This window comes from Callithrix jacchus, chromosome 22, assembly GCF_049354715.1.
Source record: "Callithrix jacchus isolate 240 chromosome 22, calJac240_pri, whole genome shotgun sequence".
NCBI classification, from domain to species: Eukaryota; Metazoa; Chordata; class Mammalia; order Primates; family Cebidae; genus Callithrix; species Callithrix jacchus.
This window is the reverse complement of record NC_133523.1, coordinates 25,427,689-25,451,995: the sequence shown is the minus strand read 5'-3', so window position 1 is coordinate 25,451,995 and position 24,307 is coordinate 25,427,689. Positions and strand designations below refer to the sequence as shown.

At 46.4% G+C, this 24,307-nt stretch overlaps 1 long non-coding RNA gene and 1 pseudogene across 3 annotated transcripts in view; one reads left to right on the top strand and one right to left on the bottom strand.

The window, feature by feature from the left end:
- Positions 1 to 17,421, bottom strand: part of LOC118150289 (uncharacterized) — a 28,279-nt gene extending 10,858 nt beyond the window's left edge. The window contains exons 1-2 of one of the 2 annotated variants that reach the window (XR_008478603.2): positions 16,086 to 17,421; positions 5,820 to 5,916 (exon numbers count right to left, since the gene is read on the bottom strand). This is a non-coding gene — a long non-coding RNA (uncharacterized LOC118150289). Of the gene's footprint in view, positions 1 to 5,819; positions 7,187 to 16,085 lie in introns of those variants that run through there. The other variant, XR_013530950.1, reaches the window with a different exon arrangement.
- Positions 17,422 to 17,488: 67 nt separating this feature from the next.
- Positions 17,489 to 24,307, top strand: part of LOC100895904 (5'-AMP-activated protein kinase subunit gamma-1 pseudogene) — a 29,127-nt pseudogene continuing 22,308 nt past the window's right edge. Inside the window, exons 1-2 of the transcript XR_008478600.2 lie at positions 17,489 to 17,680; positions 20,191 to 20,287. The product of XR_008478600.2 is annotated as a 5'-AMP-activated protein kinase subunit gamma-1 pseudogene (transcript). The remainder of the gene's footprint in view (positions 17,681 to 20,190; positions 20,288 to 24,307) is intronic.

The window sequence follows — 24,307 nt, the reverse complement described above, 5'->3', positions numbered from 1 at the left end:
TTTATTCAAGACATGTTGTTACCGAGAATTATTTTTATCTAGATTTTTCTCTTTCCAAAATTTTAGAGGCACAACTTTAATGTTTCCCCTCTTCTACCTCCTCCCATCCCCCTGCCTCTCCCAGCAGTTTAAAGTCTGAAGAACTCCAACTCTCTTATCTTTGAACAAGATGCTTCTGGCAGAAGGGGGAACGAGGAAGGGGGAACCATGGCAGCAAACACTCTTACATAGTTAAGGTCTGGCATTTTCACTTTCAATCTTTACACTACAATTTGAAGTCTAAATCTCTGTTTCATCTCTTTGAAACTTTTGGCCATGAACCACCCCACCTCTCTTTTAAAGTTTTAGAACAAGGCGGTAAGTCAAGTCTAAAGAATGGAATAAATCTGGAGACCCATTTTGTGTTAAACTGGGATTTTTTTCTTTTTTGAGACAAAGTTTGTTGCCAGGCTGGTGTGCAGTGGCACGATCTTGGCTCACTGCAGCCTCCACTTCCCAGGTTCAAGTGAATCCCCAGCCTCAGCCTCCCAAGTAGCTGGGATCACAGGTGCCTGACACCACATCCAGCTACTGTTTGTTTTTGTTTTGTTTTGTTTTGTTTTTGTAGCAATGGGGTTTCTCCATGTTGACCAGGCTGGTCTTGAACCCCGGACCTCAAGTGATCCTTCTGCCTCGGCCTCCCAAAGTTCTGGGATTACAGGCATGATCTATCATGTCCAGCCTAAGCTGGGAATTGTAAAGTAAACAGAACTTCATGGGTAAATTCCATTGAGGGGGAAATGTTAATTTTTTCTGCAGCCCTGACAGCAACATTTTACATCTTTTCCAATTATTTGTAGGCACCCTTCCTTTTCTTTTTTCCTGTGTTCAAATTATAGTTAGAATCAGCAGCTTCTATCAAGGTGACTTAAAACAACCTATTAAGAAAACCATATAGTCTTTCTCATGACAGTTTCTATTTTGAATTTAAATAGGAAATTCCAAAATATTTGGGTATAAATTGTCCTGAGTATTAGTATCAATATTATTTCTTTCATGCTCTAATAAATGGAAGAAAGGGAATACTTGGGCACTTACCGGGTTCCATTACTTAGGTACCATCCGGATATGTAAACGGAGAGAATGGGATGGGTACTGGAAAATTGGGTATTTGAGATCTTATTTAGAAACGGAGTTGGGAATATACCAAAAAATCCTCATACAATGCTTGTTATGCCAAAGGATAATAAATACTTACAAACAGAAAGAGGCACAAAGTGGGGGGTGTCCCATGCCGCTTGGGAGAATGAGACAAGAGAGCAAGAACTGGACATTTAGGTAGTGAGAAAAGAAACTTACTGGACCCTGTAAGGAAAGACTAAGGGGTGGGAATGCAACACAGAGCCAGCCTTTGATCCTGGTGCCCAGCTCTGGGAAAGCTGACTACAGGCAGGAAGGAGGCCAAAGTGGGGGATACCTCTTAGGGGAGCCTGAGGACAGTGGCAGCCAAAGGCGTGCCAAGGGCAAATGGCATCTGTCACCTCCTTACCTTCTGGCATCTCTCAGTCATGGATGTGGTGTACATGGAGGTTCTTATTAGCTTCAAAAGCCAATTCAGTAGACTCTACAGCAGCAGGTACTGGTGATACTGGTGGTGTGTTCCCAGCTGCTGCCTCACAGATATCAGACTCACAGGATCACACATTCCCACAGTGCCAGCTCCTCTTGGGGCACACACAACAGGTCAGTGTGTTCCCCGTGGGGTGCCTCTACTCCTCTCTGCCACTACCTGCACTTAGCTTGTAGCTCACATCTGCTGCTCTATGCTGGGACTTCACTGCACCTGCAGAGATGGTCTTGCCTACTGCTCAACTGCCCTCCCCACAGCTGGGCACTGGTTGTGGCTCGGGCTGAGGTCCACACCCCGCCACCTCTCCTGAGCTGACCTGTCTGGAAGGATGAAGACATCTGGCTTTTAAATAGGTTGTGAACCCAACAAATGGTGAAGGGACACAACAGCTGCCTGAAGAGAAAACAGAGGGAGCTGCTCCTCCTTCTGGAGTCACCTCCAGACTGAAGCCCACTGGCCCAGGGGGATCCCAGGCATATGGCTCACAATGCCCCATCCCGCAGTTCACAATGCCCTGCCCCACAGCTCACAGTGTCAGCCTGGGCTGCCCCACACTGTGGCTTATGAGGCTGCTGCTTCCTGGTCCCTCATGCAGTGCTGTTGGGACTAAGGCTTTCATTCATCACAGGCTTTCTGAGCTTTTTTGTCCTGAGCAAAGCACAGACCGGGTTGCTACTTGAAGCCCTCCTCTGGCATCCACTGAATGAGTGCCTACCAGAAATACAGAATCACAGGCTCAATTCAACACAAGAAAGACAATCTGTCTTTTAAGAAGAATCCTCAGTAGGTCAAATGCACATCAGTTGAAGGACATCAGCGTAGTCCCTCAAGGGGTCCTGAGGACCCGGCCAGCTCTAGATGTGCCGCAGAACCAAGGGCCCTTGAAAGAGTTTGGTTTTGGGTGTGCCATGCTCATCTTCTTTCTGGAGGACTGACCCCTTGAGATGGGCAGGGGATTAGGGGTCCTGGGGGTAGGAGCCAGACCCCCACTACACTGAGGCTCTAGAAACCAGGAGCAACATAAAGAACGCGGGGCCCCACAGCCCCAAGCTGGGCCAAGGACAGAGGCAAACCAGAATGTAGGTGGCCTACAGAGAAACCGTGCTGGAGTGCACTGGCCACACTCCGTGCCCTGAATACAGTTCTCACACAAACACATGCATACACACACGCAAGCACACATGAACACACAGAAAGAAACACGCATACAGACACACACACAGAGAGAGAGAAAGAGAGAGAGAGAGAGAGAAGAAAGAAAAAGAAAGAAAAAGAAAGAAAGAAAGAAAGAAAGAAAGAAAGAAAGAAAGAAAGAAAGAAAGAAAGAGACAGGCAAAGAAATCCAACAGTCGCAGGCAGCTCCCGAGGCTTGGAGTAGCACAGAGAAGCTTCAGAGATGCTCTCTCTACAGGATCAGACCCCATGGGAGGCCAGTTCTAGGAGTTACCACCTCTGCCGCACGCTGCGTTTGCTGCTCTTCCTTTCGTCCAGCCTTCTCCGGAAAGCAGTGCTGAGAAGCAGGGGTCCCTGGACTTGGAGACCAAGGCAGGGACCCTTGGTGTGTGGCCCATATCGAAGGGGGGCAGTGAGCTCACAGAGCAGGGGAATGTTCCGCAGACACCCTCTTCGAGGGTCTTAGGCTCACGTTTCTGGGGTCCACCGACCCCCGACACACCTCATCAGACTGAATCTATAGCCCGATGGGACCCGACCTCGGCCCACGACTTCCAAGCCATACGGGATGCAATGGTGAGGGCAGTCCCGAGTGCCCACCTAAGGATGTGAATCGCCCTTCTGCTCCAGCAGATCCAATCAGAAAAGCCGGCTCAGAGAGCTGCAGAGGTCAGAACTGTGGGGCTCCTGCGCTGTTTCTGACACGCAGCCTCCTTCCATGGGACTGCCCTGGGCACGGCCTCCAGTACTGTCCTGTGCGGCTACCACGGGGAAGCGCGGACACTGCGGAACGCCAACCTGGACCGCCAATGCGCTTGCGCAGGCGGCGTAACAAGCGCAAGCGCTGAGCCCTGGCTCCCGTCACAGTGACGACCACTGTGTCCTGGGGAACCCTCTGAGTGGCTTGAAAAAGCAGGGGCCCACTGTGGCAGTGCCTCACCGTTGGGCGACGGTCCCCCCGTCACGGAGATGGTCACCACGGTCCCGCGATTTCAGGAGTCCGGCTCTGGGGAACCAGGCTGAGAAAACCTCCAGAAAAGCTTCAGGGATGCCCAGGGCGATGGATCACCAAGGAATACCTAGTTGCTTTAGGCCAGCCCAGACGGTGTTGGGGTGCGTCTCCTTAAAAGCTGTCCCTACTAGGATTTGCAGGTGAGGTCAGCCTGTGTGCTGCAGGGATACTCTACCCATGAGGGGCTTCTCGGAAGAGAAAACTCCACAGCCTCAGGAGCTCCGTGTGACTGTTGGATTTCTCCGCGTGGCTTAGTTTCTCTCTCTCTGTGTGTGTGTGTGTGTGTGTGTGTGTGTGTGTGTGTGTTCGTGTGTGTGCGCATGTGCGTGTCTGTATGTCTCCGTGTGTGTTCATGTCTGTGTGCGTGTGCTAGCGCTGTTTGCTTGATAAGGAGTGTGGCCAGTGCACTCCAGCGTGGTTCCCCTGTAGTCCGCCTACGTTCTGCTGTGCCTCTGTCTTTGGGACAAGGTTAGGGGCTGTGGCGAACCGGGTTCTTTAGGTTGCTCTTTGTTTCTAAAGCCTCAGTGTCGCTAAAATGTGCATTTCACCCGGGAAACACAAAATCTCCTTCGCATCTCGACGGGTCAATCCTCCAAAAAGAAGATACGAACAGCACACCCGAAACCAAACTCTTCCATGGGCCCTTGGTCCTGCGGCACATCTAAAGATGGCCACGGTCTCAGGACACCTTGAGGGAATACACTGATGTCCTTCAACTGATGTGCATTCGACCTACTGAGGATTCTTGTAAAGACAGATTGTCATTCTTGTGTTGGAGTGAGCCTGTGATTCTGTGTTTCTGGTAGGCACTCACCCAGGGGATGCCAGTGCTTATGGGTCATGATTGCTATTTCCAGGAGCAAGTCTCAGTATTGTTCTTGGAAGTAAGAATTGTACGTGTACAGTCTGCGCTTAAAGCTCTTTTCTGCATAGAGTCTTTGTTTTTCTTCCTAATTCCTTTCATAAGATCATTAAAACCCTCAATGGCAAAATACATGAAGACGGATAGATAGTTTCTAAAGTTAATTACTTTTGAATGCCTGAATTAGTTGACTCTTGGTTATGACAAGTAAATTGGATACAGTTAGCCATGAAATGAAATCCCAGTGGGCTTGGTACCGTGAATAACTGAAGTCGTAGTCATGTAAAAAAACACGAATATATTGATCGTTCCATGTGTTGGTGTCGAGAAACTTTTGGTACCGAATCTAGCATGGGAATGTTCCTTGATCTCAGCTGTCTGAGAAATTTTCGGGAGCGGCGCCTACTTTCTCTTCCAGCCTCTACGGAACAGTGGTCTGACTATGGGAAGTGCAACATCTATACAGAGGCTGTGCTGTGATTGGTGGAGATTTCTAACATATTGGCTGCAAACACTCAGGTACCTAAAGTGTTTTTAAACAACTGTTTGCATGCCATGAAATGGCAAATATGTTCTGAACTGCAGGACAGAAATGGCACCTGAATTAGTTTTAAATGAATTTTCCTGTGGCATTTTAATGAGTTTTACCTTAACTAGGACTTAGAAGCTGTTAGACCTTTTCCTTCTGCTCCTTGTTTGTTGCTGGAAAAGTATTACTTTCCATAGACACGAATGCATCTCCATACATGTGGGCAAACAATGTGTGTAGTATCATCGCAGGGTTAGCATTTCAGCTATAGAAGTCATATGTGATAACTGAGGAACACTTACATGCTCTGAAAAAATCCAAATGATGGACATTTACAGAAGAATGTGTAAAGTATATTTAATTTGTTACTTTTTATTTCCTGTCAAATAAACGGTCACAAAATGCAGTGGTCCAGAAGAGTATTAATGAGAAAGAGATAATTTTTCAGGCACTTTACTTTAGCAATCATATTTAACAAAGGAAATTTATTTTTATCAATAATTAAACATTAGACCTTGTTTAGATTTTTCTTTCCCAGAGAAGAAGAGGAAACAACTTCGCTCCTGCAGGCGAAATAAAAAAACAAAAAAACCCATGAGGTTGGAAAAAGTAAAACACTTTTGAACAGCCGTACCTTTGAGAAGTTTTCTTTCTTCAAATGGTTACCTTATATCCTTGTCATGTTTTCTGTTGTTTTCTTTCCTCAGCCCTTGTACAGCAGGAAAGAGTTCCTAGAGAGGGACGACAAATACGGTCTGTGTTTCAAAAGAAGCCCTAAGATGAATATTGAAAAACTGAAGGTGCCACATGCAAGGGAACTGGAGACAATGAAAACCTTCTCAAGTAAGCTGGTTGCTCAAACTTGCTCTTGACGGGATGAAGGTGCCATGCTGATGATTTGCTAATCACAGAAAACAAGTGAAACCTAATGGCAGTGTAGGGCCTTTATTAAAGTATGATTTAACGGAAACACTACTTCAGAAAAAGATGTCAGCCACGGATTGACCTCCAGCAGATGGTTACACTCTGGGTTTAGGTGTCAATAAAAATGCAACAATCTGCATTTGTAACAGAATGAATGATCTGTCTTTTTTGACAAGGAAAGTTGACAAACTTCTCTGTATACAGGCGAGGAACGTGATGTGATCTAAACACGTTGTACCAAGAATAAGAGGTTTTCTATCCAAACAATAAAGTGACTAAGCTCTGTTAGCATTTTCTGCTTGGCTTTCTTGGGCGTACTCAGCGGCATGATAGGACACCCGTCTCGGGATTGGAATCGCCCCGAAAAGCTTCTGAGATGCTCTCTCCGCCTGGTCTGCACCCATGGGAGGCCAGTTCCAGGTGTTCCCAACTTTGCCTCACGCTGGGATTGCTGTTCTTTCTTTCTGAACTCTCAGGATCCCGCGATGCTTGTGCCCGGGGCTCGTGTCACAGTGCCCGCCACCTTGGCTTGGGGCACCGTCTCAGCGGCTTTGCAAGGCCGGGGCTTGCTGCTGGTAGGGCCTTCTCCATCAGCAGTGCTGAGTCCAAGCAGGGGTCCCTGGACTTGGAGACCAAGGCAGGGCGCCTTGGTGTGTGGCCAGTATCCAAGGGGGCAGTGAGCTCCCCGAGCAGAAAAATGTTCTGCTGACACCCTCCTGGAGGGTCTCAGACCCAGGTTTCTGGGGTCCACCGACCCCCGCCACACCTCATCAGACTGAGTCACCAGCCCGATGGGACCCGACCTCCGCCCACGCTCTCCAAGCAGTCGGGGTTGCAATGGTGAGGGCAGTCCCGAGTGCCCACGTCACGATGTGAATCGCTTTCCTCCTCCAGCCCATCAGAGCAGGAAAGCCGTCTCGACGAGGTACGGAGGTCAGAACTGTCCGTCTCCTGCGCTGCTGGTGGCAGGCAGCCTCGTTCCCCGGGACTGCCCCGGGCACCGCCTCCAGCATTGTCCTGTGCGGCTGCCGCGGGGGAGCACGGACACTGCGGCCCGCCATCCGGGACCGCCAATGCGCATGCGCAGGGGGGCGTCAGAGGCGCGAGCGCTGAGCCGGGGCTCGAGTCACAGTGACGGCCTCCGTGACCTGGGGAACCGTCTGAGCGGCTTGAAAAAGCAGCAGCCCACTATGGCAGTGTCTCACCGTTGGGCGACGGCCCCCACCTCACGGCGATGGTCGCCACGGTCCCGCGATCTCCGGAGTTCGGCTTGGCGGAACCAGGCTGAGAAAAGCTCCAGCGGAGCTTCAGGGATGCCCAGGGCGATGGATCCCCAAGGATCCCCCAGATGCTTCAGGCCCGCCCAGACGGTGTTGGGGTGCGTCTCCTTGAAAGCTGTCCCTACTGGGATTTGCAGGTAAGGTCTGCCCGTGCGCTGCGGGGCTGCTCTATCACCGAGGGGAATCCCGGAAGCGTGCAGAACGCCACAGCCTAAGGAGCTGCCTGCGACTGTTGTATTTCTCGCTTGGCTTAGTCTCTTTGTGTATGTCTGTGTGTGTGTGTGTGTGTGTGTTGTGTCTGTGCGTGCGTGCGTGTGTGCACGCACGCGCACTTGTGTGCTTCTGTGTGTGTGCACGTGTGTGTCTGCGTGTCTCCGTGTTTGTTCAGGTGTGTGTGCGTGTGCTAGAGCTATATGCTTGACGAGGGGTGTGGCCAGTGCACTCCAGCACGGTTTCTCTTTAGTCATCTTACATTCTGGTGGGTCTCTGTCCTTGGCCCAGCTGAGGGGCTGTGGGGCCCCGCGTTCTTTATGTTGCTCCTGGTTTCTAAAGCCTCAGTGTCTTGGGGGTCTGGCTCCCAACCGGAGGTCTCCTCATCACCTGCCCATCTCGAAGGGTCAATCCTCCAGAAAGAAAATGAACACAGCACACCCAAAACTAAACCCTTCCGAGGGCCCTTGGTTCTGCGGCACATCTAGGGCTGGCCTCGTCCTCAGGACCCCTTGAGGGACTACGCTGGTGTCCTTCAACTGATGTGCATTCGACCTACTGAGGAATCTTGTTAACGGACACATTGTCATTCTTGTGTTGGAGTGAGCCTGTGATTCTGTGTTTCTGGTAGGCACTCACTCAGGGGATGCCAGTGCTTATGGGTCATGATTGCTATTTCCAGGAGCAAGTCTCAGTATTGTTCTTGGAAGTAAGAATAGTACATGTACAGTCTTCACTTAAAGCTCTTTTCTGCATAGAGTCTTTGTTTTTCTTCCTAATTCCTTTCATAAGATCATTAAAACACTCATTGGCAATATAGATGGAGACAGATAGGTAGTTTCTAAATTAAATTTATTTTGAATGACTCGATCAGTTGGCTCTTGGTGACTAGGGGTAGATTAAATTGTATGCAGTTAGCCATGCGATGAAATCCTAGTGGGCTTGGGATCGTGAATCACTGAAGTCGTAGTCATGTAAGAAAACACAAATAGGGGGAGGCCTCAAGATGGCGATGTGAGAACAACCCAGGATTGGGGCTCTCGTTGAATGCTCGGAGAGGTGAGTCAGAGCTGCATTTCCAGACTGATCTCTGTTGCCCACAGAACGGGGAAATTCCCAAGTATAAAGGAGATGAGGGATGCCAGGCATTACTTCTGCCTGGCGAAGCCGGCAGCCGGGGTGGCGGCAGTCAGCCCTACCCAGCACTCCCCACAGGGCGCGCTTGTCCAGGTGCCCTGTTAAACCGGCAACCTGAGACTGGAGAGGGCTGGACTTGAGACTGAACAAGACTTGGACAGTGGGCCAGCCCAGGGGATTGCAGGGACAGAGCGTTTGGGATAACCCAGTGGGACGAACAAAACCGTGATTTCAAACGATCCCGAGCAGATGGTCCGAGAAGCTCTGTGGGGGAGGGGCGTCTACCATTACCGAGGCAACCCGCCCAGCTGAGATACACGCTTACTGCTGAGGCAGCCAGCCGTTGCCGAGGCAACCCGTCCCTACTGAGATACACACCCACTGCTGACGCAGCCTGCCGCTACAACAGAGAGACTCCACTGCAGGGCGTTGCGGTGACTACAGCAGAACAACAGAGCCTGCAGCAATAGGGTGAACCTCACAACAGCAGGGCGGAGCCTCGGCAGGCAAACAGTGGCTAGTCTCCCTCCTAGCTGGGCAGGACACCTCAACGGACATCCAAATATAAAGCCCAAACCCCCCAAAACAGAGCATTTGAGAAAAATAGGGTTTTTTTAATGAGCTCTGTTGCAGCAGAATCAAACATAGCAGCCTAACAGCCCTGAATGAACAACAGAGCTCACAGCTCAGCAATTGAGCTCCTATAAAGTACAGACTGTCTCCTCAAGCAGCTCCCTGACCCCTCTATATCCAAAAGACTGACATTTGGCAGGCATCATCCTGGGACAAAGATAACAGAAAAAGAAACTGGTAGCATCCCTCGCTGTGCCACAGCTGCTAGAGGTGCACCCCAGACAAGCAGGGCCTGGAGTGGACCTCAGCAGTCATACAGCGAAGGAGCTTGACTGGTAGAAGGAAAACCAAGTAACAGAAATACTTCATCATCAACAATCTGGGTGTTTACTCAGAGACGCAATCGAAAAGTCAGCAACTACACAGACAACAAGCAGATAAATCCACAAACATGGGAAGAAACCAGCGAAAAAAGGAGGAAAACACCCAAAACCAGAACACCTCGCCTCCTAGAAAGGACCAAAACTCCTCACCAGCAAGGGAACAAAGCTGGACGGAGAATGACTGTGATGAAATGACGGAATTAGACTTCAGAAGGTGGATAATGAGAAACTTTTGTGAGCTAAAAGAACATGTTTTAAATCAATGCAAAGAAACTAAGGAACTTGAAAAAAGATATGAGGAAATGATAACAAGAATGGATAACTTAGAGAGGAATTTGAATGAATTAAAGGAGCTGAAAAACACAATACAAGAACTTTGCGAAGCATGCACAAGTTTCAATAGCCGAATTGACCAAGCAGAAGAAAGAATATCTGAAGTCGAAGACCAACTCAATGAAATAAAACGAGAAACCAAGATTAGAGAAAAAAGCACAAAAAGTAATGAACAAAGTCTCCAAGAAATGTGGGACTATGTGAAAAGACCTAACCTACGTCTGATAGGTGTACCAGAAGGGGACGAAGAGAATGAATCCCAGCTGGAAAATACTCTTCAGGACATCATCCAGGAAAATTTCCCCCACCTAGCAAGACAGGCCAACACTCAAATGCAGGAAATACAGAGAACACTACAAAGATATTCCGCAAGAAGAGCAACCCCAAGACACATAATCGTCAGATTCAACAAGGTTGAAATAAAGGAGAAAATACTAAGGGCTGCCAGAGAGAAAGGTCGGGTCACCAACAAAGGGAAGCCCATCAGACTCACAGCAGATCTCTTGGCAGAAACACTACAAGCCAGAAGAGAGTGGGGGCCAATATTCAACATTCTTAAAGAAAAGAACTTTCAACCCAGAATTTCATATCCAGCCAAACTGAGCTTCAGAAGTGAAGGAAAAATAAAATCCTTTGCGAACAAGCAAGTACTCAGAGATTTTGTCACCACCAGGCCTGCTTTACAAGAGCTTCTAAAAGAGGCACTACACATAGAATGGAACAACCAGTACCAGCCATTCCAAAATCACACTAAATGCTAAAGAGCATCAACATAATGAAGAATCTACAACAACTAACAGGCAAAACAGCCACTTAGCATCAAAATGGCAGTATCAAATTCATACATAATAACATTAACCATAAATGTAAATGGACTAAATGCACCAATCAAAAGACACAGACTGGCAAATTCGATAAAAATCCAAAACCCTTCAGTGTGCTGTATCCAGGAAACCCATCTCACATGCAAGAATACACAAAGGCTCAAAATAAAGGGATGGAGGAAGATTTACCAAGCAAATGGAAAGCAAAAAAAAGTAGGAGTTGCAATTCTCATCTCTGATAAAATAGACTTTAAAGCAACTAAGATCAAAAGAGACAAAGAAGGCCATTACATGATGTTAAAAGGATCGATACAACAAGAAGAGCTAATGATCCTAAACATATACGGACCCAATGCAGGAGCACCCAGATACATAAGGCAAGTTCTTAATGACTTACAAAGAGACTTAGACTCCCACACAATAATAGTAGGAGACTTTAACACTCCACTGTCAATATTAGACAGATCAACCAAAAAGAAAATCAACAAGGATATCCAGGGCTTGAACTCAGACCTGGAGCAAGCAAACCTGATAGACATTTACAGAACTCTCCACCCCAAATCCACAGAATATACATTCTTCTCAGCACCACATCACACCTACTCTAAAATTAACCACATAATTGGAAGTAAAGCACTGCTCAACAAATGCAAAACAACTGAAATCATAACAAACAGCCTCTCAGACCATAGTGCAATCAAGTTAGAACTCAGAATACAGAAACCGACCCAGAACCGCACAGCTTCATGAAAACTGAACAACTGGCTCTTGAATGTTAACTGGTTAAACAATGAAATGAAGACAGAAATAAAGAATTTCTTCTAAACCAATGAGAACAAAGACACAACATGCCAGAACCTCTGGGACACATTTAAAGCAGTCTCTAGAGGAAAGTATATAGCAATAAGTGCCCATATGAGGAGAATGGAGAGATCCAAAATTGACACCCTATCGTCAAAATTGAAAGAGCTAGAGGAGCAAGATCAAAAAAACTCAAAACCCAGCAGAAGACAAGAAATAACTAAGATCAGAGCTGAGCTGAAGGAGATTGAGACACGAAAAACCCTTCAAAAAATCAATAAATCCAAGAGCTGGTTTTTTGAAAAGATCAACAAAATAGACAGACCACTAGCCAGATTGATTAAAAAGAAAAGAGAGAACAACCAAATAGATGCAATAAAAAATGATAAAGGGGAAATCACCACAGATTCCACAGAAATTCAAACCATCATCAGAGAACATTACAAAAAACTCTATGCACATAAACTAGTAAACCTGGAAGAAATGGATAAATTCCTGGACTCCTGTGTCCTCCCAAGCCTAAACCAGGAGGAAGCTGAAACTATGAATAGACCAATAACAACGTCAGAAGTCGAGGCAGCAATTAAGAGCCTACCACTCAAAAAAAGCCCAGGTCCAGACGGGTTCACAGCCGAATTCCACCAGACACACAAAGAGGAGCTGGTACCATTTCTTTTAAAACTATTTCAAACAATCCAAAAAGAGGGAATCCTTCCCAAATCATTTTATGAGACCAACATCATTCTGATACCAAAACCCGGCAGAGACCCAACAAGAAAAGAAAACTTCAGACCAATATCCATGATGAACATAGATGCAAAAATCTTCAATAAAATATTGGCAAGCCGATTGCAACAGCAAATCAAAAAACTTATTCATCATGATCAAGTAGAATTCATCCCAGGGATGCAAGGCTGGTTCAACATACGCAAGTCTATCAATGTAATTCACCACATAAACAGAACCAAAAACAAAAACCACATGATTATCTCAATTGACGCAGAGAAGGCATTTGACAAAATTCAACAGCCCTTTATGCTAAAAACCCTCAATAAACTCGGTATCGATGGAACGTATCTCAAAGTAATAAAAGCTATTTATGACAAACCAACAGCCAATATCATACTGAATGGGCAAAAACTGGAAGCATTCCCTTTGAAATCTGGCACTAGACAAGGATGCCCTCGTTCACCACTCCTATTCAATATACTACTGGAAGTCCTAGGCAGAGCAATCAGGCAAGAAAAAGAAATAAAGGGTATTCAAATTGGAAAGGTGGAAGCCAAACTGTCTCTATTTGCAGACGACATGATAGTATACCTAGAAGACCCCATCGCCTCAGCCCAAAAACTCCTGAAACTGATAAGCAACTTCAGCAAAGTCTCAGGATATAAAATCAATGTGCAAAAATCACAAGCGTTTGTCTACACCAATAACAGACTTAAAGAAAGCCAAATCAAGAACGAACTGCCATTCACAATTGCTACAAAAAGAATTAAATACCTTGGAATACAACTCACAAGGAACGTAAGGGACCTCTTCAAGGAGAACTACAAACCACTGCTCAACGAAATCAGAGAGGACACAAACAGATGGAGAAACATTCCATGTTCATGGTTGGGAAGAATTAATATCGTGAAAATGGCTATACTGCCCAAAATAATTTACAGAATCAACGCTATCCCCATCAAGCTACCATTGACTTTCTTCACAGAACTGGAAAAAACCACCATGAACTTCATATGGAACCAAAAGAGAGCCCGCATAGCCAAGTCAATTCTAAGCAAAAAGAACACAGCGGGGGGCATCACACTACCAGATTTCAAACTATACTACAAGGCTACAGTAATCAAAACAGCATGGTACTGGTACCAAAACAGAGATACAGACCAATGGAACAAAACAGAGGCACCGGAGGCAACACAACATATCTACAACTATACAATCTTTGATAAACCTAACAAAAAGAAGCAATGGGGAAAGGATTCCCTGTTTAACAAATGGTGTTGGGAAAACTGGCTAGCCATGTGCAGAAAGCAGAAACTGGACCCCTTCCTGACACCTTACACTAAAATTAACTCCAGATGGATTAAAAATTTAAACATAAGACCTGGCACCATAAAAACCCTAGAAGGAAATCTAGGCAAAACTATCCAGGACATAGGAGTAGGCAAGGACTTCATGAACAAAACACCAAAAGCAATGGCAACAAAAGCCAAAATAGACAAATGGGACCTAATTAAACTCCACAGCTTCTGCACGCAAAAGAAACAGTCACTAGAGTGGATCGGCAACCAACAGAATGGGAAAAAATGTTTGTAGTTTACCCATCTGACAAAGGGCTGATATCCAGAATTTACAAAGAACTCAAACAGATTTACAGGAAAAAAACAAACAAGCCCATTCAAAAGTGGGCAAAGGATATGAACAGACACTTTATGAAAGAAGACATATATGGGGCCAACAATCATATGAAAAAATGCTCATCGTCACTGGTCATCAGAGAGATGCAAATCAAAACCACATTGAGATACCATCTCACGCCAGTTAGAATGGCGATCATTAAAAAATCTGTAGACAACACAGCACTTTGGGAGGCCGAGGCGAGTGGATCACGAGGTCAAGAGATCAAGACCATCCAGGTCAACATGGTGAAACCCTGTTTCTCCTAAAGATACAAAAAAATTAGCTGGGCATGGTGGTGCATGCCTGTAATCCCAGCTACTCGGGAGGCTGAGGCAGGAGAATTGCCTGAACCCAGGAGGTGGAGGTTGCGGTGAGCCGAGATCGCGCCATTGCACTCCAGCCTGGGTAACAAGAGCGAAACTCTGTCTCAAAAAAAAAAAAAAATCTGTAGACAACAGATGCTGGAGAGGATGTGGAGAAAAAGGAACACTTTTACACTGTTGGTGGGAGTGTAAATTAGTCCAACCATTGTGGAAGACGGTATGGCGATCCCTCAAGGCCTTAGAAATAGAAATCCCATTTGACCCAGCAATCCCATTACTGGGTATATATCCAAAGGACTATAAATCGTTCTACTATAAGGACACATGTACACGAATGTTCATTGCAGCACTGTTTACAATAGCAAAGACCTGGAATCAACCCAAATGCCCACTGATAATAGACTGGATTGGAAAAATGTGGCACATATACACCATGGAATATTATGCAGCAATCAGAAATGATGAGTTTGTGTCGTTTGTAGGGACATGGATGAATCTGGAGAACATCATCCTCAGCAAACTGACACAAGAACAGAAATTGAAACACCGCATATTCTCACTCATAGGCGGGTGATGAAAAATGAAAACACATGGACACAGAAAGGGGAGTACTAAACACTGGGGTCTATTGGGGGAAAAGGGGAGGGCCAGTGGGAGGGGGAGGTGGGGAGGGATAGCCTGTGGAGAAATGCCAAACGTGGGTGAAAGGGAAAAGCAAAGCAAAGCACACTGCCATGTGTGTACCTACGCAACTGTCTTGCATGCTCCGCTCATGTATCCCAAAACCTCAAATCCAATAAAAAATTAAAAAAAAAAACACGAATATATTTATCGTTTCATGTGTTTCTGTCGAGAACCTTTTGGTACCGAATCTAGCATGGGAATGTTCCTTGATCTCAGCTGTCTGAGAAATTTTCGGGAGCGGCGCCTGCTTTCTCTTCCAGCCTCTACGGAACAGTGGTCTGACTATGGGAAGTGCAACATCTATACAGAGGCTGTGCTGTGATTGGTGGAGATTTCTAACATATTGGCTGCAAACACTCAGGTACCTAAAGTGTTTTTAAACATCTGTTTGCATGCCTTGACATGGTAAATATGTTCTGAACTGCAGGACAGAAATTGCACCTGAATTAGTTTAAAATGATCTTTCCTGTGGCATTTTAATGGCTTTAACCTTAACTAGGACTTAGAAGCTGCAAGACCTTTTCCTTCTGTTCTTCTTTTGTTGCTGAAAAATTATGACTTTCCATAGACACGAATGCATCTGCATACATGTGGGCAAACCACTTGTGTTGTATGATCCCAGGGTTAGCATTTCAGCTATAGAAGTCGTATGTGATAACTTAGGAAAACTTACAGGCTCTGAGTAAATCCCCATGATGGACATTTACAGAAGGATGTGCAAAGTATATTCAATTTGTTACTTTTTATTTCCTGCGGTATAAATGGTCACAAAATGCAGTGGTCCAACACAGTATTAATGAGGAAAAGATAATTTTTCAAGCACCTTATTTTGGCAATCATGTTTAACAGAGGAAATTTATTTTTATCAATAATTAAACATTAGATCTTGTTTGGATTTTTCTTTCCCAGAGAAGGAGAAGAGGAAACAACTTCGTTCCTGGAGGCGGAAAGGAAAAAAACAAAAAACAAAAAACAAAAAAACATGAGGCTGGAAGAAGTTAAACACTTTTGGACAACCTTACCTTTGAGAAGTTTTCTTTCTTCAAATGGTTCCCTCATATCCTTGTCATGTTTTCTGTTGTTTTCTTTCCTCAGCCCTCGTATGGCAGGAAAGAGTTCCTAGAGAGGGAAGACAAATACGGTCTGTGTTTCAAAAGAAGCCTTTGAAAAACTGAAGGTGCCACATGAAAACTTTGTAAGTAAGCTGGTTGCTCAAACTTGCTCTTGACGGGATGAAGGTGCCATGCTGATGATTTGCTAATCACAAAAAACAAGTGAAACCTAATGGCAGTGTAGGGCCTTTATTAAAGTATGATTTAACGGAAACACTACTTCAGAAAAAGATGTCAGCCACGGATTGACCTCCAGCAGATGGTTACACTCTGGGTTTAGGTGTCAATAAAAATGCAACAATCTGCATTTGTAACAGAATGAATGATCTGTCTTTTTTGACAAGGAAAGTTGACAAACTTCTCTGTATACAGGCGAGGAACGTGATGTGATCTAAACACGTTGTACCAAAAATAAGAGGTTTTCTATCCAAACAATAAAGTGACTAAGCTCTGTTAGCATTTTCTGCTTGGCTTTCTTGGGCGTACTCAGCGGCATGATAGGACACCCGTCTCGGGATTGGAATCGCCCCGAAAAGCTTCTGAGATGCTCTCTCCGCCTGGTCTGCACCCATGGGAGGCCAGTTCCAGGTGTTCCCAACTTTGCCTCACGCTGGGATTGCTGTTCTTTCTTTCTGAACTCTCAGGATCCCGCGATGCTTGTGCCCGGGGCTCGTGTCACAGTGCCCGCCACCTTGGCTTGGGGCACCGTCTCAGCGGCTTTGCAAGGCCGGGGCTTGCTGCTGGTAGGGCCTTCTCCATCAGCAGTGCTGAGTCCAAGCAGGGGTCACTGGACTTGGAGACCAAGGCAGGGCGCCTTGGTGTGTGGCCAGTATCCAAAGGGGGCAGTGAGCTCACCGAGCAGAGAAATGTTCTGCTGACACCCTCCTGGAGGGTCTCAGACCCAAGTTTCTGGGGTCCACCGACCCCCGCCACACCTCATCAGACTGAGTCACCAGCCCGATGGGACCCGACCTCCGCCCACGCTCTCCAAGCAGTCGGGGTTGCAATGGTGAGGGCAGTCCCGAGTGCCCACGTCACGATGTGAATCGCTTTCCTCCTCCAGCCCATCAGAGCAGGAAAGCCGTCTCGACGAGGTACGGAGGTCAGAACTGTCCGTCTCCTGCGCTGCTGGTGGCAGGCAGCCTCGTTCCCCGGGACTGCCCCGGGCACCGCCTCCAGCATTGTCCTGTGCGGCTGCCGCGGGGGAGCACGGACACTGCGGCCCGCCATCCGGGACCGCCAATGCGCATGCGCAGGCGGGGCGTCACAGGCGCGAGCGCTGAGCCGGGGCTAGCGTCACAGTGACGGCCTCCGTGACCTGGGGAACCGTCTGAGAGGCTTGAAAAAGCAGGCGCCCACTGCGGCAGTGTCTCACCGTTGGGCGACGGCCCTCCCACCTCACGGCGATGGTCGCCACGGTCCCGCGATTTTCGGAGTTCGACTCGGAAGAACCAGGCTGAGAAAAGGTCCAGCGAAGCTTCAGGGATGCTCAGGGCGATGAATTTGTAAGGATTTTCTCGTTTATTCAGGCCTGCTTAACCGGTGTTTGTGTCCGTCTCCTTTAAAGCTGTCCCTACTGGGATTTGTAGGGAAGGTCAGCCTGTGTGCCCCTGGTCTGCTCTATTCCAGAGGGGCTTCCCAGAAGACAGCAGAAACCCACAGCCTCAGGAGCTGACTGCCACTGTTGGATGATGTCTTTGTGTGTCTTTCTCTGTGTTTGTGATTTTGTGGGTGTTTTTGTGTGTGTGTGTTTGTGTGTGTCTGTTTTTGTGTTTCTTTCTACCTACCTTTTATGGACCGCAGTGGTGAGTAGCAGGGTTTCCTGGGCTTTGAGACCAATGCACAATCTCCAGCTCCATGGGACTAGATCCCTGTCTACTCTGTCCAATTCCTAATTCAATGTGGAATTCAGTCTCGAGTACCCACTTCAGGGTCTGAAGTGGCCTCGTGCTTGAACTGACCTTATTGGAAAATTCGGCTCAAGGCGGTACTGAGCAGATTCACATCAGCTACTTTTTGGTACCTCTGCCCAGATGAAAAGTGGGACCAAACCGATGACCACAAGTAGTCACAGATAAAAAATAAAAGAGGATATTGGACCAGACCCAGTATCGCTTGGGGTAAAGAAGCCTGTCCTGTGTGTATCCTCAAAGGAAGAGTATCAGGAAAACAACAGAGGCGCGCCAGACCCCACAGCGGCTTCTATTGGCTGAGAAGCCTCCTGAGTCCCCACACTGGGAGAACAGGACAGTCTGCTTGTGATAGGAAGCTTCCATTTATGAGCTAGTCCTAATTCTGGCCCCACTTCTTCTTCTGAGCAGGGTCACAGTGTCCTGCTGACCCTGTTGTTTGAAGCTATAATCAAGAGAGCCACATCAGGGCCCCTGCCTAGCCAAGACCTCGCTGAGCGTGAAAACTGGAAAAAACTAATAATCTTCCAGGATACAGGGAATGATGCCAGCTGGCCCAGACCAAATCTAGTTGTTGGGTTCAGTATTGATAGAAATAACTGATCTCAGGCCCACAACCTGACAGAGACAGCTGTGCCATCTCTCAAATCCAGGCACAGAGGGCTGCCCTTAATTTCCTGTGCCAGCCCACCCAGCCAGAGCTACCCAAGGTAAGGGGAAAGTAGAGGCAGGCCTTGTCATTTGCAGAAATACCCCCAAGAGAATGGGGACACTGTGCCAGCCTGTGACTAGAGGTTTATATGGGATCTCATTTGCCCTGCTGGGTGCTGCAGGTCAATACACCAAGCCCAACTTCCCTGGGCAGCTTATGCACAAAGGCACACAGAGTCAGGAACCAGTCAGGACATGAGCTAATGCAAACAGCCAAGCCAGAGGATAGGACCCATTTTTGAAGTTTGAGGGGAAAGAAAAGATCCACAAGATACCAGCTCTCAAAGGTGAATTCACTTAGAAGCCTCTCAGGAACTTTTCTCTACACCCTTACACCCTCAAACAGAATCCTAACAACAGCCAAGATATCTGACCAGGCACTCACCCATTTTCCAGTCTCTGCCTCCAAGCAGAATCTCATTGAATCTAAACAGCCTTCAGTGGTAGGTGCTGCTATCAACCCTGTTCCTGTGGTCCACATGACCAAGCCACTCAGCCAGGGCCACACAGCAAGGCAGGGCTGAAGTCAGGATTGAACCCAAGCAGACCAGCTTCAGAGCTGAGCCATACAACCCAGAGACATTGGGGAACCCCAAAAATGGGCGCTGGTGAGGAGTGGGCTCCACAGTGTTTTTTCCCTGCACTGCACCTCCTCACAGGGCCCAGAAAACCTGCAGGAGGCTAGGACTAGGCCAGAGGGGAGAAGGGGATGGCTAAAAGCACAAAGCTTCAGTGGCATGAGGTCCCCAGGTGGGACTGCATGTCAAGTGATACCCACCTATTAAGAGCTGGGACCCTTGGGGCTTTATCACTTAGTCCCCACAAAACAAAAACCCTGAGTTAGGGAGTCTTTTACCGTCATGTGACAGATGAGGACACGGACTCAGAAAGGCCAAGTGACTCAAAGAAAGTCACACACTGGTTAGGAGTGGAGACTTGATTCAAACCCAGAAGGACAAACACAAAGCACCTTTCTCACACCTCATCTCAAGGCCAGTTCTAGTGGGCAGGGAGGAGCTCACTCTTCCAGACCAGATCCATACATTTAATCTCCTTCACGGCAAATGCCTCGACTTTGCTTCACAGAAATTGATCATAGAGTCAACGGGATGGGGCATCCTGGGCCCTCAGGAAACATGCCAACCCACATTTCCATTGCCCTTGTTTAGGAGGTCACTCCTAGGAAATCCTGCTTTTCATCCCTTCCCAGGCTCCATCTGACTAAGTGCCTCCAGGAGGGCAGGGAGTCTGATCGCCACACACACTGAGAGAATAGAGAAAGTGACACAGGCAACCAGCTTACTTACAAAGTTTTCATGTGGCACCTTCAGTTTTTCAATATTCAGCTTAAGGCTTCTTTTGAAACACAGACCGTATTTGTCTTCCCTCTCTAGGAACTCTTTCCTGCCATACGAGGGCTGAGGAAAGAAAACAACAGAAAACATGACAAGGATATGAGGGAACCATTTGAAGAAAGAAAACTTCTCAAAGGTAAGGCTGTCCAAAAGTGTTTAACTTCTTCCAGCCTCATGTTTTTTTGTTTTTTGTTTTTTGTTTTTTTCCTTTCCGCCTCCAGGAACGAAGTTGTTTCCTCTTCTCCTTCTCTGGGAAAGAAAAATCCAAACAAGATCTAATGTTTAATTATTGATAAAATAAATTTCCTCTGTTAAACATGATTGCCAAAATAAGGTGCTTGAAAAATTATCTTTTCCTCATTAATACTGTGTTGGACCACTGCATTTTGTGACCATTTATACCACAGACCCTGCAGACCTGGTGGCCCTGGGCCTTGTTTTAAGTGGTATATGAAAAATAGTAACTGTCTATAACATTCATACAAAGAGGAGTCACAGGGTCTTACTTATTTCTCTAAGCCTAAATACAAGAGTCAATATCTCTTCTGTTGGGTGGTTCAACTCACAAGGTATGGTAGTCATTATTGAACCTGTGAGCTGAACCAAGGTATATGTTACAATGGCACCTCTCAGTAGGGAGCAAGCAGGAAAGACACATCACCCAGGTGCTATGCCATGGATATGTCACAGTCTTTTCAGAAAGCAGAGACCAGGCTGGAGAGTCACATCATTAGCGTGCTTAGCCAAGAATATTTTAAAATCTCCTCCTGAAAGCCATGTAACAGGAACAAAATCACCTCACCTGGGTGCTGGGCCCAGCAGTAAGTCACAATGCTCTCTGTGGGAAAATCCCAGGCAGGAGAGACACATCAACTGGTTCCTGGGTGCAGAAATAAGTCACGATTTTTCTTGTTGGCAACATTCAGGCAGAAAAAAAGTCACAATTCTGAGGTGATGGCTGCAGACATACGTCACAGGCTCACTGCAGGCAGGGCTCAGGCAGGAGCCTCACATCCCCTAGGTTCTGGGCCTAGCATTGTGTCCTGGTACCCAAAATATGCGGGGCAAAGCAAGAAAAGGAGAGTTTCATCATCTAGAATTAGGGACAAGGGTATGTCACAATTTTTCTTTTTTCTGGCAGTGCCCTGATGAAAGAGAAGAGTCCCATCACCGTGTTTCTGGGTCCAGCAATACATCACAATCCCTTCTTGGTCAGAGCCCAAGTGGGAGAAGAAAGTCAGATCACTTAGGTCCTGGGTTCAGAAATATGTCAGGATACCTAGGAGGAGAGGGCACAGGAAAGAGAGTCAAAAGAAATATGTCACAATCACACCTGCAGAAACATCCAGGGATGGAAATAACCATCATCCCCATGTCCCAGTTCTAGGTATAAGAGTCAATACATTCTGTATGTTGGGTCTCAGCACATGAGTTACAGTCTCAACAAGAGACAGGATCCTTATATGACAGCCACAATCCCTCCTCTGCACTGTATTATTTTCAAAGGGTCACACCCTCACAGGTGTGCTGAATCTTGGTCAGGTGGGTTGCTGACTCTCCACATATGAGAGTCAGTTTTCAATTTCCAACTGACTCTGGGCATGAGATTTAAGACCTTAACACCAGCTGTGTTCATGTGGCTGGATGAAAATCTTTACTGTAGGCTGGGTGTGCATGCATGTATCACAATCTCATTTGTATGCCTTGCCCTGTATGGTCCCTCTCTGTCTTACTGGGGGCATTATACAATATGCATGAGAATTTCAATCCATTCTGAAACTTCGGTTCTTGGGCAAACCCACAATTTTACCTGTGAGTCTAAGCCCAGATATGAAAGTGAACATGTTTAAAAATGGCTGCATTTAGATAGAAGGATCTTCACCTGCCTATGACCTGGGTTAAGAAATGAGTCACCATTCCCACTGCCAGGTGTTCACATATGCAGTCTCAATTTCAACTGTGAACTGCATCCACGAGTTAGATTTAGGACCTCACAAGTTGGCTCTGTTTATGTGTGTAGGTGACAAGGCTAATGGTTGGCTGAGTGTGCCTACAGTAAGAAAATTTCTATTGTGTGCTGGGCCTAAACTTACATTCTCTGTATCAGCCCAGGGCTTTATACAATCTGGGAGGAAGTGATAATTTGTTATGATCTTTGTACAAAGAGGAGACCCAGGTGCATTTTATCTATTTCTCACAGCCTAACTAGGACAGACAGTATCTTTTTACTGGTGAATTTGATATATGGACCCACTAATAAAGGACATTTAGCTTTTTTATTTTAGGCTCAGGTAATGGATAAAGTACTGGGTTTTCCATGTGAGGAAAGTTACATAATACTATGTTACTAAGCTTATCCTATAAAGCTTCTGTGTGACATTGAGAGGATCCAGTATGCAGGTGAAATCGTGACTCTCATAGGGACACCCAACTAAAAATTAGGATTGTTCTCCTGACACATAAAAATAACCCAGTGGTGAGGTCCTGAATCTCACAGGCACACTCCACAGTTAGATTTGTGACATTCATATGTGAGTCCCCGGACAGTTAGTATGATGACTTATTATTGGAGCCAGCTTACAGACACTTCGATGACTGTCATACCTATATTTGGCTAATAAGAGAGATGTGACTCCCATACGTGGGCATAGGGCAATGGGTACAATCATTGGTTTACACCAGTATGAAAGTCTCAAAGCACATTGCAACTGCCACTTACACCATATAAAGCCCATGGGTAATACAGAGTGTCATAACAAAACCAAGAACACAGGTGAAATTGTGACTCTCCTATACACACTCAGCCAACTGTTAACATTGTCAGTTCCACACATGGAAACTGTTCACAGTGAGGCTGTGGATTGACTCATAGATTGAGAAAGATTTTGGATTTGGAACTGTGGCTCTCTTGCAGGGATAGAGTCCACCGTTATGATTGCGACTCATGTACTTGGACCCAACTCAAATGAGATCTCTTGACATTTGTACATGAAGTCAGAAAATGTGTGGAATTTTGAATCTCATTTCTCCACCTTCTTGCTGTGTTACCATGACAGGTACCTTTGCCCAGTGCCTGAGTGATTTGATTATCCTGCCTAAGTAAAGCTGTCAAAATAAAATTGTGATATATACCTGGGCCAAGCATTTAAGTTATTTTGCTTTCCTACATCGGCCCTGTCCTCAGGAAAAAATGCAACATATCAATGGTCCTATAACCTAGGTTACATAATCATCCACTTCTGCCTGGGCCATACCAACAGAGATGGTTGTAGCATATAACTGGGCCAATCACCTAAGTGGTGTGACTTTGCTCTTTTGTGTGGGCTTTGCCACAGTGCAGGTTGTGACCTATCACTGAGCCCTATGCATAAATGATATGACTCTCCTGTCTTGGCCCCTCCAAGAGGAGGCATTGTGATATATCAATAGTCCCATCAACTGGGTACTGTGACTCTCCCCTCTTACCTGAGCCTTGTCCACAGGCTGACATATTACTGTGCCCTGCAGGCAGATAATGTGTCTTTCCTGCATGAACCTGCCCAATGAAGGCATTGAGACACACTGCTGGGCCCAGTACCCAGGTTATGTGACTTTCCTGCCATGAATCTGCCCACAGAGGGGATATCCAGATGTTTTTGGTCCAGCATTCAGGTGATCTGATTATCTTTTCTGCTTTATTCACACAGGCTAATTTTGGCATATAGTTTTCCCAGCTCACAAGCATTACAATTACACTCATATGAGAACCCAGATAATAGGATGATTTTGAGGCTCTTAGCTAGACTTCAGGCAGTAGAAAAAGTCTTGGGTTTCCTACTTTTAGAAGGGTCACAGCGATGTATGAAATTCATACATATCCTATAAACACTTCGTGGTACAGAGAATTTAATAACAGGGCTGAGCACACAGGTGAGATTGTGACTCTCACAGGCACATTAGGCCAACAATTAGGAGTGTCACTTCCAAACATGAAAGAAACACACTGTTGAGCTTCTGGACCTCACAGGCAGATAGAGTCCACAGTTAAAAGTCTGACTGCCATGAGTACATCTGGAAACAGGTTGAACAGTGACTGATTTCTGGACCCAACTCAGAGGCACAGTGATTAGTTGCATACCTGGACCTAGACAATAGGAGAGATGTTGACTCTCATAGG